Below are 15,761 nucleotides of genomic sequence, written 5' to 3' on the forward strand. Positions count from 1 at the left end.
ATCTAAACAATATGTACATTTCGTTTTTTCCCTATGTGGCCCCGTTAGGGAGCTACAGTTTGGCCCCTAAATATTTCTTGTAGAGATAACTCGAGAACGGTAAAGAATTTCTAAATACTTTTTGAGCAAAAAATGTTTAAAATGACAAGGCCTTTCTTACGATATCAAGCAAAACGGGCTGGCCCTTTAAATTAGGGGTTCAGAAGGGTCCAAATGTTTTTGAGAATATCTCAGAAACTATTAATATTTTATAATAAGTTGTAGAAGCGGAAATGTTCATCTCAACGAGCTTGATCTTATCAAATCAAAAAGTAGGTCATATGTTACGTAATTAGAGATTTTTAGGGCCAAAATCGTAAATATTTGACGCCTCATATCTTTAAAACGACATATTTTTTGAAAAGCATTATTGAACAAAAATTGTTCAATGTGTCATAACCTATCGATCAATATCAAAAAATGGGTCTCTGGGCCTCATGGCTCGCCTGTAGAGTCGATTTTTGTCGATATCAGTCGATTTCAAAAACTTGTAACTGGTAAATATTTTGTAAGGACATATTGAACAAAAGTTGTTCAGTTTATCGAGATCTATCGATTGATATCAAGAGATGGGCCTATGGTCCTAATGGCTCGCCTGTAGAGTCGATTTTTTGTCGATATCGGTCGATCTCAATAACTTTTTACAGGTAAATATTTTGTAAAGACATATAGAACTAAAGTTGTTGAGTCTATAGAGGGCTAACAAATGACATCAAGAAATAGGCCCGCGGGCCTTATGGCTCGCCTGGAGAGTCGAATTTCAAACGAATTTCACCGCAACTTTGCTTCAGAAGCTTATGATATGAAAAATTGATTATATCTAAAGTGTCTTAAAGTTGGAAACTAAATTGGGACTCATTTGTCTTTTTTTTTTTTTTTTTAACTCCGAGTGCATCAGACCTACTCGTTGCTCGCAACGAGATCGTGTCTAGTTATTATGTTCCCCAAACGAAGTTTGGGAACATATTGGTTTTACTCTGTTTCTTATTATTATGTTCCCCAAACGAAGTTTGGGAACATATTGGTTTTACTCTGTTTCTTCTTCTTCTTCTTCTTCTTATTATTATTCTTTCTTTCTTCTTGGGACTTTTTTGTCCACGAGTGTTCTCAGAAACTACTCAAGGGATCAATATGAAACCTTTTTAGGATGATAGTATAGCATATGTAGATGTGCGGAACGAATGTCATTTTGTCTGAAAATGCATGCATGTGCATGCACGTGCATTGGATTTTTTGTTTACAAACTTTGGAATCAGTCTAACTTTTTTTATTTTTCGATGAAATCGTTTCCTATTAATATGGTAGGTATAACTTGGGACCCTTAACTGTTTGGCATCGTCAAAATTTCAATTCTGCACGCGCATGCACGTGTGCTTCAATTTGATTGGATAATACAAAACCGTTTATAACATTCATACCAATTAAGGAAATTTAATGATATTTACAGGATAGGTAGACATGCCAAATATCTACAGCTCAATGTAATAAAAATTGCAAACGCGCATGCGCACGCACGTGCATTGTCTTTTGAAGGTTCAATTCTTTCAATGACCATAACTTTTTTGTTTTTTGTCCAAATCTTTTCAAACTTGTATTGTATATGTATCTTGATATTCTTAACAAAAGTGTACAGTCATAATTACCATCCGGCACGTGCATGCACGTGTACTTAATTCTGATTGGACGATTTTCAAATCGCCATAACTTTCTTATAAATGATGGAAACAATATGAAATTTATACTGTAGGTATATCTATCAAATGTCTATTGAATGACATCAACATTGATGCTGAGTCATACTCACGTGCCCGTGTATGCACGTGCATAGCTTTTCTTTCATTTTTCGGGTACTAAAATGGTCATAACTATTGAATTAAAAACTGAAATGAATTCAAATTTACCCTGAGGATCTATGATATGAATGTCTGTGAAATGGTGTCAACAAATTTTCCATTATCAAAATCGCGTGCGCGTGAATGCGCGTGCATTGTAATTTTTGACGTCTAAATTTGAGTATTGGTCTATAACATTTTGAGATTGCAATGAATAGGTTTGAAAATTAGGTTGTAGGTATGTTTTGGGCCTCTCAATTTACTAATAGTCTCAAAATCATTTCCCTGCACGCGCATGCACGTGCGCTTAATTCTGATTGGACGATTTTGAAATCCCAATAACTCTCTTATGAGTGAAGCAATCGATACCAAATTCATATAGTAAGTATATTATTCAAATGTCTATTGAATAGTATCAACAAAATTGTTGTGTGGTACTCACACGCACGTGTATGCACGTGCATTGATTTCGGTCTTTGTAGTTTTGAGTTGTTGTTAATTTCTCGATTTTCATTGAACTGTTGTGAAACTTCTCTTGTACTCATATGGTAAGACTTCTAATGTATCGAGATGGTCAAATTACTTACTCAGGACGTGCATGCACGTACGTGCACGTGCAAAAAAATTCTCAGATCTTTATAACTGATATGTACTAGCGTGAAATGGACTGTAGGTTATGAAATAGTTATATATTCACATGCTAGACAGTTTGCCATGGTCAAAACCACTTGTACTGAAATAAATGGCACCGCTTGCTAAATGGGGGAATGTTTGGGGAACATGTGTAACGGTCCCCGTTACAATAAGTACTAGTTATTATTATTATTATTCTTTCTTTCTTCTTGGGACTTTTTTGTCCACGAGTGTTCTCAGAAACTACTCAAGGGATCAATATGAAACCTTTTTAGGATGATAGTATAGCATATGTAGATGTGCGGAACGAATGTCATTTTGTCTGAAAATGCATGCATGTGGATGCACGTGCATTGGATTTTTTGTTTGCAAACTTTAGAATCAGTCTAACTGTTTTATTTTTCAATGAAATCGTTTGCTATTTATATCGTAGGTATAACTTGGGACCTTTAACTGTTTGGCATCGTCAAAATTTCAATTCTGCACGCGCATGCACGTGTGCTTCAATTTGATTGGATAATACAAAACCGTTTATAACATTCATGCCAATCAAGGAAATTTAATGATATTTATAGGATAGGTAGACATGTCAAATATCTACAGATCGATGTAATAAAAATTGCAAACGCGCATGCGCACGCACGTGCATTGTCTTTTGAAGGTTCAATTCTTTCAATGACCATAACTTTTTTGTTTTTTGTCCAAATCTTTTCAAACTTGTATTGTATATGTATCTTGATATTCTTAACAAAAGTGTATAGTCATAATTACCATCCGGCACGTGCATGCACGTGTGCTAAATTGTGATTGGACGATTTTCAAATCGCCATAACTTTCATATAAATGATGGAAACAATATGAAATTTATACTGTAAGTATATATTTCAAATGTCTATTGAATGATATCAACATTGATGCTGAGTCATACTCACGTGCGCGTGTATGCACGTGCATAGCTTTTCTTTCATTTTTTGGGTACTAAAATGGTCATAACTATTGAATTAAAAACTGAAATGAATTCAAATTTACCCTGAGGATCTATGATATGAATGTCTGTGAAATGGTGTCAACAAATTTTCCATTATCAAAATCGCGTGCGCGTGAATGCGCGTGCATTGTAATTTTTGACCTCTAAATTTGAGTATTGGTCTATAACATTTTGAGATTGCAATGAATAGGTTTGAAAATTAGGTTGCAGGTATGTTTTAGGCCTGTCAATTTACTAATAGTCTCAAAATCACTTCCCTGCACGCACATGCACGTGTGCTTAATTCTGATTGGACGATTTTGAAATCCCAATAACTTTCTTAAGAGTGAAGCGATCGATACCAAATTCATATAGTAAGTATATTGTTCAAATGTCTATCGAATAGCATCAACAAAATTGTTGTGTGGTACTCACGAGGACGTGTATGCACGTGCATTGATTTCGGTCTTTGTAGTTTTGAGTTGCCGTTAATTTCTCGTTTTTCATTGAACAGTTGTGAAACTTCTCTTGTACTCATATAGTAAGACTTCTAATGTATCGAGATGGCCGAATTATGTATATGCACGTGCATGCACGTACGTGCACGTGCACAAAACTCTCAGATCTTTATAACTGATTTGTATTAGCATGAAATGGACTGAACGTTATAAAATAGTTATATATTCACATGTTTCACAGTTTGCAATGGTCAAAACCACTTGTACTGAAATAAATGACACCACTTGCTAAATGGGGGAATGTTTGGGGAACATCTGTAACGGTCCCCGTTACAATAAGTACTAGTTATGTTCCCCAAACAAAGTTTGGGAACATATTGGTTTTACTCTGTTTCTTATTATTATGTTCCCCAAACAAAGTTTGGGAACATATTGGTTTTACTCTGTTTCTTATTATGTTCCCCAAACGAAGTTTGGGAACATATTGGTTTTACTCTGTTTCTTATTATTAAGGTCTTCCGTCTCCTGCGGAAGACCTTACTATTATTGTTCGCGTTCTTCTTCTTCATTATTAAGGTCTTCCGTCTCCTGCGGAAGACCTTACTATTATTGTTCGCGTTCTTCTTCTTCATTATTATTATTTTCCTTGGTAGTACACGCGTTTTTCTCAGCCATTTCTCGATCGATTTTCACGAAATTTTCAGGAAAGATGTCTTTTGGTGACGAGACTTTGCTTGCAAAATTTCGTGCTTGACGTCACTTCCGGTCAGGAGTTATCTCTCTTTTAGTGACTTTTTGAAGGGCCTTGTTGTCCACACATCTCCTCCGTTAGTTTTGAAGCTAGAGTCTTGAAATTTCTACACAAGATAGAGTAAACATTTTAGAAGATTTGTGGGGGATTCGATTTTACCGGAGGCGATTTGCCTAAACGCTCGCCTGGACCTGAAAAAATGGATGCCAAAATTGTTCGCCGATTTTGGCGATTTTTGACCTTTGATCTCCAATATCTTTTTTCTTGCAAATATTTTGTTAAGACATGTAGAACAAAAGTTGTGCACATTTACGAGATCTTTTCGAAAATATCAAGATTTAGGGGCTAGCCCCTTAAATTAGGGATCTAGAAGGGTTCAAAGTCTAGATCAAATATCTCAAAAATCGTTAAGATTTTGGTATAAGTCAAAGAACAAAAAATGTTCATCTCAACAATCCAAATCTATTCATATAAAAATTTAGGTCATATGTTACGTAATAAGGGATTTTAAGGGCCAAAACCATAAATTTTTTACCCCTTGTATCTCGAAAACGACAAATATTTTGAAAAGCAATAAAGAACAAAAGTTGTTCAGAATGATGATCTGAACAATATGCATATTTCGTTTTTACCCTATGTGGCCCCGTTAGGGAGCTACAGTTTGGCCCCTAAAAATTACTTCTAGAAATAACTCGAGAACGGTAAAGAATTTCTAAATACTTGTTGAACAAAAAATGTTTGAAATGTCATGACCTTTCTTACGATATCAAGCAAAAGGGGCTGACCCTTTAAATTAGGGGCCCAGAAGGGTCCAAAGGTTTATGAGAAGATCTCAGAAACTATTAATATTTTGTAATAAGTCATTGAAGCGGAAATGTTCATCTAAACGAGCTTGTTCTTATCAAATCAAAAAGTAGGTCATATGTTACGTAATAAGGGATTTTAAAGGCCAAAATCATAAATAATTGATGCCTCATATCTTGAAAACGACAAATATTTTGAAAAGCATTATTGAACAAAAGTTGTTCAGAATGATAATCTAAACAATATGTGCATTTCGTTTTTTCCCTATGTGGCCCCGTTAGGGAGCTACACTTTGGCCCCTAAATATTTCTTGTAGAGATAACTCGAGAACAGTAAAGAATTTCTAAATACTTGTTGAGCAAAAAATGTTTCAAATGACAAGGCCTTTCTTGCGATATCAAGCAAAACGGGCTGGCCCTTTAAATTAGGGGTTCAGAAGGATCCAAATGTTTTTGAGAATATCTCAGAAACTATTAATATTTTATAATAAGTTGTAGAAGCGGAAATGTTCATCTCAACGAGCTTGATCTTATCAAATCAAAAAGTAGGTCATATGTTACGTAATTAGAGATTTTAAGGGCCAAAATCGTAAATATTTGATGCCTCATATCTTTAAAACGACATATTTTTTGAAAAGCATTATTCAACAAAAGTTGTTCAATGTGTCATAACCTATCGATCAATATCAAAATATGGGTCTGTGGGCCTCATGGCTCGCCTGTAGAGTCGATTTTTGTCGATATCAGTCGATTTCAAAAACTTGTAACTGGTAAATATTTTGTAAGGACATATTGAACAAAAGTTGTTCAGTTTATCGAGATCTATCGATTGATATCAAGAGATGGGCCTATGGTCCTAATGGCTCGCCTGTAGAGTCGATTTTTTGTCAATATCGGTCGATCTCAATAACTTTTTACAGGTAAATATTTTGTAAAGACATATAGAACTAAAGTTGTTGAGTCTATAGAGGGCTAACAAATGACATCAAGAAATAGGCCCGCGGGCCTTATGGCTCGCCTGGAGAGTCGAATTTCAAACGAATTTCACCGCAACTTTGCTTCAGAAGCTTATGATATGAAAAATTGATTATATCTAAAGTGTCTTAAAGTCGGAAACTAAATTGGGACTCATTTGTCTTTTCTTTTTTTTTTTAACTCCGAGTGCATCAACAAATCGGACGGAAGACCTACTCGTTGCTCGCAACGAGATCGTGTCTAGTTATTATTATTTTTCTTTCTTTCTTCTTGGGACTTTTTTGTCCACGAGTGTTCTCAGAAACTACTCAAGGGATCAATATGAAACCTTTTTAGGATGATAGTATAGCATATGTAGATGTGCGGAACGAATGTCATTTTGTCTGAAAATGCATGCATGTGCATGCACGTGCATTTAATTTTTTGTTTACAAACTTTGGAATTAGTCTAACTTTTTTATTTTTCAATGAAATCGTTTGCTATTTATATCGTAGGTATAACTTGAGACCCTTAACTGTTTGGCATCATCAAAATTTCAATTCTGCACGCGCATGCACGTGTGCTTCAATTTGATTAGATAATACAAAACCGTTTATAATATTCATACCAATTAAGGAAATTTAATGATATTTACAGGATAGGTAGACATGCCAAATATCTACAGACCGATGTAATAAAAATAGCAAACGCGCATGCGTACGCACGTGCATTGTCTTTTGAAAGTTCAATTCTTTCAATGACCATAACTTTTTTGTTTTTTGTCCAAATCTTTTCAAACTTGTATTGTATATGTATCTTGATATTCTTAACTAAAGTGTATAGTCATAATTACCATCCGGCACGTGCATGGACGTGTGCTAAATTGTGATTGGACGATTTTCAAATCGCCATAACTTTCTTATAAATGATGGAAACAATATGAAATTTATACTATAAGTATATCTATCAAATGTCTATTGAATGACATCAACATTGATGCTGAGTCATACTCACGTGACCGTGTATGCACGTGCATATCTTTTCTTTCATTTTTCGGGTACTAAAATGGTCATAACTATTGAATTAAAAACTGAAATGAATTCAAATTTACTCTGAGGATCTATGATATGAATGTCTATGAAATGGTGTCAACAAATTTTCCATTATTGAAATCGCGTGCGCGTGAATGCGCGTGCAATGTAATTTTTGACTTCTAAATTTAAGTATTGCTCTATAACATTTTGAGATTGCAATGAATAGGTTTGAAAATTAGGTTGCAGGTGTGTTTTAGGCCTCTCAATTTATTAATAGTCTCAAAATCACTTCCCTGCATGCGCATGCACGTGCGCTTAATTCTGATTGGACGATTTTGAAATCCCAATACCTTTCTTATGAGTGAAGCAATCAATACCAAATTCATATAGTAAGTATATTGTTCAAATGTCTATTGATTAGCATCAACAAAATTCCTGTGTAGTACTCACGCGCACGTGTATGTACGTGCATTGATTTCGGTGTTTGTAGTTTTGAGTTGCCGTTAATTTCTCGTTTTTCATTGAACAGTTGTGAATCTTCTCTTGTACTGATATAGTAAGACTTCTAATGTATCGATATGTTGGAATTATTTATCTGCACGTACGTGCACGTGCACAAAACTCTCAAATCTTTATAACTGATTTGAACTAGTATGAAATGGACTGAACGTTATAAGATAGTTATATATTCACATGCTACACAGTTTGCAATGGTCAAAACAACTTGTACTGCAATAAATTTCACCACTTACTAAATGGGGGAATGTTTGGGGAACATGTGTAACGGTCCCCGTTACAATAAGTACTAGTTATTATTATTTTTCTTTCTTTCTTCTTGGGACTTTTTTGTCCACGAGTGTTCTCAGAAACTACTAAAGGAATCAAGATGAAACCTTTTTAGGATGATAGTATAGTATATGTAGATGTGCGGAACGAATGTCATTTTGTCTGAAAACGCATGCATGTGCATGCACGTGCATTGAATTTTTTGTTGACAAACTTTGGAATCAGTCTAACTTTTTTATTTTTGAATGAAATCGATTGATATTTTTATCGTAGGTATAACTTGAGACTCTTAACTGTTTGGCATTGTCAAAATTTCAATTTTGCACGTGCATGCACGTGTGCTTCAATTTGATTGGATAATACAAAACCGTCTATAACTTTCATGTTAATAAAGAAAATCTAATGATATTTACAGCATAGGTAGACATGACAAGTACCTACAGATCGATGTGATAAAATTTGCAAACACGCATGCGCACGCACGTGCATTGTCTTTTGAAGGTTCAATTCTTTCAATGACCCTAACTTTTTTGATTTTTGTCAAAATCATTTCAAATTTGGGTTGTATATGTATCTAGATATTCTTAACAAACATGTATACTCATAATTACTATCTGGCACGTGCATGCACGTGTGCTAAATTCTGATTGGACGATTTTCAACACGCCATAACTTTCTTGTAAATAATGGAAACAATATGAAATTTATACTGTAAGTATATCTATCAAATGCCTATTGAACGACATCAACATTGATGCTCAGTCTTACTCACGTGCCCGTGTATGCACGTGCATAGCTTTTCTTTCATTTTTCGGGTACTAAAATGGTCATAACTATTGAATTAAAAACTGAAATGAATTCAAATTTACCCCGAGGATCTATGATATGAATGCCTATGAAATGGTGTTAACAAATTTTCCATTATCAAAATCGCATGCGCGTGAATGCGCATGCATTGTAATTTTTAACGTCTCAATTCAAGTCTTGGTCTATAACATTTTTAGATTGCAATGAATAGGTTTGAAATTTAGTTTACAGGTATGTTTTCGGCCTTTCAATTTATTAATAGTGTTAAAATCACTTCCCTGCACGCGCATGCACGTGTGCTTAATTCTGATTGGACGATTTTGAAATCCCAATAACTTTCTGATGAGTGAAGCAATCGATACCAAATTCATATAGTAAGTATATTGTTCAAATGTCTATTGAATAGCATCAACAAAATTGCTGTGTGGTACTCACGCGCACGTGTATGCACGTGCATTTATTTCAGTCTTTGTAGTTTTGAGTTGCCGTTAATTTCTCGTTTTTCATTGAACAGTTGTGAAACTTCTCTTGTACTCATATAGTAAGACTTCTAATGTATGGAGATGGTCGAATTCTTTATATGCACGTGCATGCACGTACGTGCACGTGCACAAAACTCTCAGATCTTTATAACTGATTTGAACTAGTATGAAATGGACTGAACGTTATAAGATAGTTATATATTCACATGCTACACAGTTTGCAATGGTCAAAACCACTTGTACTGAAATAAATGTCACCACTTACTAAATGGGGGAATGTTTGGGGAACATCTGTAACGGTCCCCGTTATAATAAGTACTAGTTATTATTATTATTATTATTATTATTCTTTCTTTATTCTTGTCACCCTTTTTTGTCCACGAGTGTTCTCAGAAACTACTGAAGGGATCAAGACGAAACCTTTTTAGGATGATAGAATACTCTTTGTAGATGTGCGGAACGAACGTCATTTTGTCTGAAAATGCATGCATGTGCATGCACGTGCATTGGATTTTTTGTTTACAAACATTGAAATGCGTCTAACTTTTTTATTTTTCAATGAAATCGTTTGATATTTATATTGCAGGTATAACTTGAGACCCTTAACTGTTTGGCATCGTCAAAATTTCAATTCTGCACGCGCATGCACGTGTACTTCAATTTGATTGGATAATACAAAACCATTTATAACTTTCATGTAAATTAGGACAATTTGATGATATTTACAGGATAGGTAAAGATTATAAATATCTACAAATCTATGTTATAAAAATTGAAAATGCGCATGCGCACGCACGCGCATTGACATTTGAACGTTCGATTCTTTCAATGACCATAACTTTTTTGTTTTTTGTCAAAATCTTTTCAAACTTGTCTTGTATATGTATCTTGATATTCTTAACAAATGTAAACAGTCATGAGAACTATCCGGCACGTGCATGCACGTGTGCTAAATTCTGATTGGACGATTTTCAAATCGCCATGATTTTCTTATAAATGATGGAAACAATATGAAATTCATACTGTAAGTATATCTATCAAATGTCTATTGAATGACATCAACACTGATGCTGAGTCATACTCACGTGCCCGTGTATGCACGTGCATATCTTTTCTTTCATTTTTCGGATACTAAAATGGTCATAACTATTGAATTAAAAACTGAAATGAATTCAAATTTACCCTGAGGATCCATGATATGAATGTCTATGAAATGGTGTCAACAAATTTTCCATGATCAAAATCGCGTGCGCGTGAATGCGCGTGCATTGTAATTTTTGACGTCTAAATTTGAGTATTGGTCTATAACACTTTGAGATTGCAATGAATAGGTTTGAAAATTAGGTTGCAGGTATGTTTTGGGCCTCTGAATTTATTAATAGTCTCAAAATCACTTTTCTGCACGCGCATGCACGTGCGCTTAATTCTGATTGGACGATTTTGAAATCCCAATAACTTTCTTATGAGTGAAGCAATCGATACCAAATTCATATAGTAAGTATATTGTTCAAATGTCTATTGAATAGCATCAACAAAATTGCTGTTTGGTACTCACGCGCACGTGTATGCACGTGCATTGATTTCGGTCTTTGTAGTTTTGAGTTGCCGTTAATTTCTCGGTTTTCATTGAACGGTTGTGAAACTTTTCTTGTACTCATATAGTAAGATTTCTAATGTATCGAGATGGTCGCATTATTTATATGCACGTGCATGCACGTACGTGCACGTGCACTAAACTCTCAGATCTTTATAACTGATTTGTATTAGCATGAAATGGACTGAACGTTATAAAAGAGTTCTATATTCACATGTTTCACAGTTTGCAATGGTCAAAACCACTTGTACTGAAATAAATGACACCACCTGCTAAATGGGGGAATGTTTGGGGAACATCTGTAACGGTCTCCGTCACAATAAGTACTAGTTATTATTATTATTATTCTTTCTTTCTTCTTGGGACTTTTTTGTCCACGAGTGTTCTCAGAAACTACTCAAGGGATCAATATGAAACCTTTTTAGGATGATAGTATAGCATATGTAGATGTGCGGAACGAATGTCATTTTTCTGAAAATGCATGCATGTGCATGCACGTGCATTGGATTTTTTGTTTACAAACTTTAGAATCACTCTAACTTTTTTATTTTTGAATGAAATCGTTTGCTATTTATATCGTAGGTATAACATGGGACCCTTAACTGTTTGGCATCGTCAAAATTTCAATTCTTCACGCGCATGCACGTGTGCTTCAATTTGATTGGATAATACAAAACCGTTTATAACATTCATGCCAATCAAGGAAATTTAATGATATTTACAGGATAGGTAGACATGTCTAATATCTACAGATCGATGTAACAAAAATTGTAAACGCGCATGCGCACGCAAATGTATTGTCTTTTGAAGGTTCAATTCTTTCAATGACCATAACTTTTTTGTTTTTTGTCAAAATCTTTTCAAACTTGTATTGTGTATGTATCTTGATATTCTTAAAGAAAGTGTACAGTCATAATAACCATCTGGTACGTGCATGCACGTGTGCTAAATTGTGATTGGACGATTTTCAAATCGCCATAACTTTCTTATAAATGATGGAAACAATATGAAATTTATACTGTAAGTATATCTTTCAAATGTCTATTGAATGACATCAACATTGATGCTGAGTCATACTCACGTGCCCGTGTATGCACGTGCATAGCTTTTCTTTCATTTTTCGGGTACTAAAATGGTCATAACTATTGAATTAAAAACTGAAATGAATTCAAATTTACCCTGAGGATCTATGATATGAATGTCTGTGAAATGGTGTCAAGAAATTTTCCATTATCAAAATCGCATGCGCGTGAATGCGCGTGCATTGTAATTTTTGACGTCTAAATTTGAGTATTGGTCTATAACATTTTGAGATTGCAATGAACAGATTTAAAAATTAGGTTCCAGGTATGTTTTGGGCCTGTCAATTTGTTAATAGTCTCAAAATCACTTCCCTGCACGCGCATGCACGTGCGCTTAATTCTGATTGCACGATTTTGAAATCCCAATAACTTTCTCAAGAGTGAAGCGATCGATACCAAATTCATATAGTAAGTATATTGTTCAAATGTCTATTGATTAGCATCAACAAAATTGTTGTATGGTACTCACGTGCACGTGTATGCACGTGCATTGATTTCGGTCTTTGTAGTTTTGAGTTGCCGTTAATTTCTCGTTTTTCATTGAACAGTTGTGAAGTAAGTATATTGTTCAAATGTCTATTGAATAGCATCAACAAAATTGCTGTGTGGTACTCACGTGCACGTGTATGCACGTGCATTGATTTCGGTTTTGTAGTTTTGAGTTGCCGTTAATTTCTCGTTTTTCATTGAACAGTTGTGAAACTTCTCTTGTACTCATATAGTCAGACTTCTAATGTATCGAGATGGTCGAATTATGTATATGCACGTGCATGCACGTACGTGCACGTGCACAAAACTCTCAGATCTTGATAACTGATTTGAACTAGTATGAAATGGAGTGAACGTTATAAGATAGTTATATATTCACATGCTACACACTTTGCAATGGTCAAAACAACTTGTACGGAAATAAATGTCACCACTTACTAAATGGGGGAATGTTTGGGGAACATCTGTAACGGTCCCCGTTACAATAAGTTCTAGTTATTATTATTATTTTTTTTTTTTTCCCCTTTCGTCTCCGAGACCGTTGGATGGATTTTCCTGAAACTTTCACAGGTTATAGGGAACGATGGTACCTCGAGGCATTTTTTTCATTTTTTCAAAATTCACTTCCGTTCGTCAGATACGTCCGATTTTCCGGTTTTTGAAAGAAACTTTGTCCGGGGGTAAACTTGAAAACCACTAAAGATAATCGAATGAAACTTTCAGGGTTGATAGATCTATTTTCTCTATGGTGCATGCACGTAATATTTTTTGTCGCCGTCACTTCCGGTCGTCACCGGAAGTGATTAAATAAATCATCAATTTCAAACTTTTTTCTATAAAATTGAAACCTACTTTGGTTTACTATATCTCGTTCTAATTCTCAAAAAATGTTGAGCCCACCGGAAGTTGAATCTCCAACTTCCGGTTATATCAAAGAAAGACTATTCATTCTCTCATTTTTCAGTGCCATAAATCTCGGTCATGAAACTAGTTAATGAGTTGAGTTTTACATATATTATAGTCACTACAAATGTCTAGAGGAACGTCAAATATTTTTGTAAAATTCACTTCCGGTCGGCAAATACGGCTTATGAGCTGTTTTCGTTGTCAATCGCTTTACTCAGAAACGGTAAAAGATAGAGTCACCAAAATTTCAGAGTTAATAGATCTCACTTTGATGGGGTGCAGTAGGGGAGTAAGAATGTCGGCCGTCACTTCCGGTCGTCACCGGAAGTGATTAATAAATCATCAATTTCAAACTTTTTTCTTTCAAATTGAAACCTATATCGGTTTATTAGGTCTCGTTCTAATTCTTAAAAACTATTGACCCCACCGGAAGTTGAATCTCCAACTTCCGGTTATATTAAAGAAAAACTATTCATTCTCTCATTTTTCAGTGCCATAAATCTCGGTCATAAAACAAGTTAATGATTTGAATTTTACATATGTTATAGACATTATAAATGTCTAGAGTAAACTTAAATATTTTTGTAAAATTCACTTCCGGTCGTGAGATATGGGGTGGACATATTCAAACCTTGTTTTTTCAGTTTCTCAATAATGAATATAGATAGACGCTTGAAACTTGTAGAGTTGATCAACTAACATTAGTCCATTGTACACATACATTCAAGTTTTTCGTCCGTCACTTCCGGTCTATACCGGAAGTATTTGAAAAATGTCGATTTTCCGATTTCTTCGAGTGATTTCTCAGAGATGGTGGATAGATTTTCTTGAAATTTTCAGGAATAATGTCTTATGAAAGGACCTTCCTATAACTTTTTGTTTTTACAAAATTCACTTCCGGTCGGAAAATATGGGCGATTTTCTGTTTCTCAAAAGGAATTTTGTCCAGCATTTTTCTTGGAAAAGGTAAAATATAGGTTCATCAATTATTCAGGAATTATAAATCTCCGTTTGCAGTCGTGCAGTAGAGGGTTGAACATGTCGACCGTCACTTCCTGTCGTCACCGGAAGTGATTGAAAGAATCGTAAATTTCAAACTTTTTCTTGTAAATTGAAACCTATACTAGTTTGTTAAGTCTCTTTGAAAGTGTCAAAAGAATATTGACTCCGTTGGTAGTCAAAACAACTACTTCCGGTTTCTTGATAAAATACATTTTTACTTTTCATCTCTTTGTCACCATAAATCTCGCGTATATTTGAAGTCTTTCATATGATTTTCACATGTCATAATAAAAGTATCAACTTCTAGAGTTTGGATCATTTTGTTTTTCAAAATTGACTTCCGGTCGGTAGTAACCTACTACTTTTTCTTTCTTTAGTCTACTTCTTTTTGTTGAGAACTCTTTGAGATAGAGACGTGAAATTTTCAGGGAATATAGACAGTAAAGAGTCGCTGTCATTTATAGGAAAACGCATCATAAAAGTACTTCCGGTCATCACCGGAAGTTACGAGAAATGAGTAAAAAATTCGATAATACATTTCTCATTCATTGTTAAGGCACATTTTCTGATATATTTAAATGGTTTTCGTAGGAACAGAAAGCTCTTTACCGGAAGTGATCTAACGGAAGACCTACTCATTACTAGTAATGAGTTTCTAGTTATTATTCTTTTTCTCCGGTACTTTTTTGTCCGGTAGTGTTCTCAGAAACTACAAAAGGGATCGATATGAAACTTTCCAGGATGATAGTATAGCGTTTGTAGATGTGCATAGTGATAGTCATTTTGTCTGCACGTGCATGCACGCGCGCGCACGTGCATTGCAATTTTGGTACAAAAAATGGAAAATCAGAATATTGAAGGAATCGATATAAAACCTAAATAGGATGATAGTATATCATTTGTACATATGAAAAATAATATTTATTTTGTCAGCACGTGCACGCATGCGCGTGCACGCGCATTACAAAATTTGTACGCTAACTTTGGAATCACTCTAACTTTTTTGTTGTTCATTGAAATGGCTTGAAATTCATATCATAGGTAGATATTGAGACTCTTAACTGATTTGCATGGTCAAAATTACCAATTTGCACGCGCATGCACGTGCACTTCATTTTGATTGGATAATACAAAAACGTTTG

The sequence above is a fragment of the Ostrea edulis genome, chromosome 4 (assembly GCF_947568905.1).
Source record: "Ostrea edulis chromosome 4, xbOstEdul1.1, whole genome shotgun sequence".
In the NCBI taxonomy this organism is placed as follows: Eukaryota; Metazoa; Mollusca; class Bivalvia; order Ostreida; family Ostreidae; genus Ostrea; species Ostrea edulis.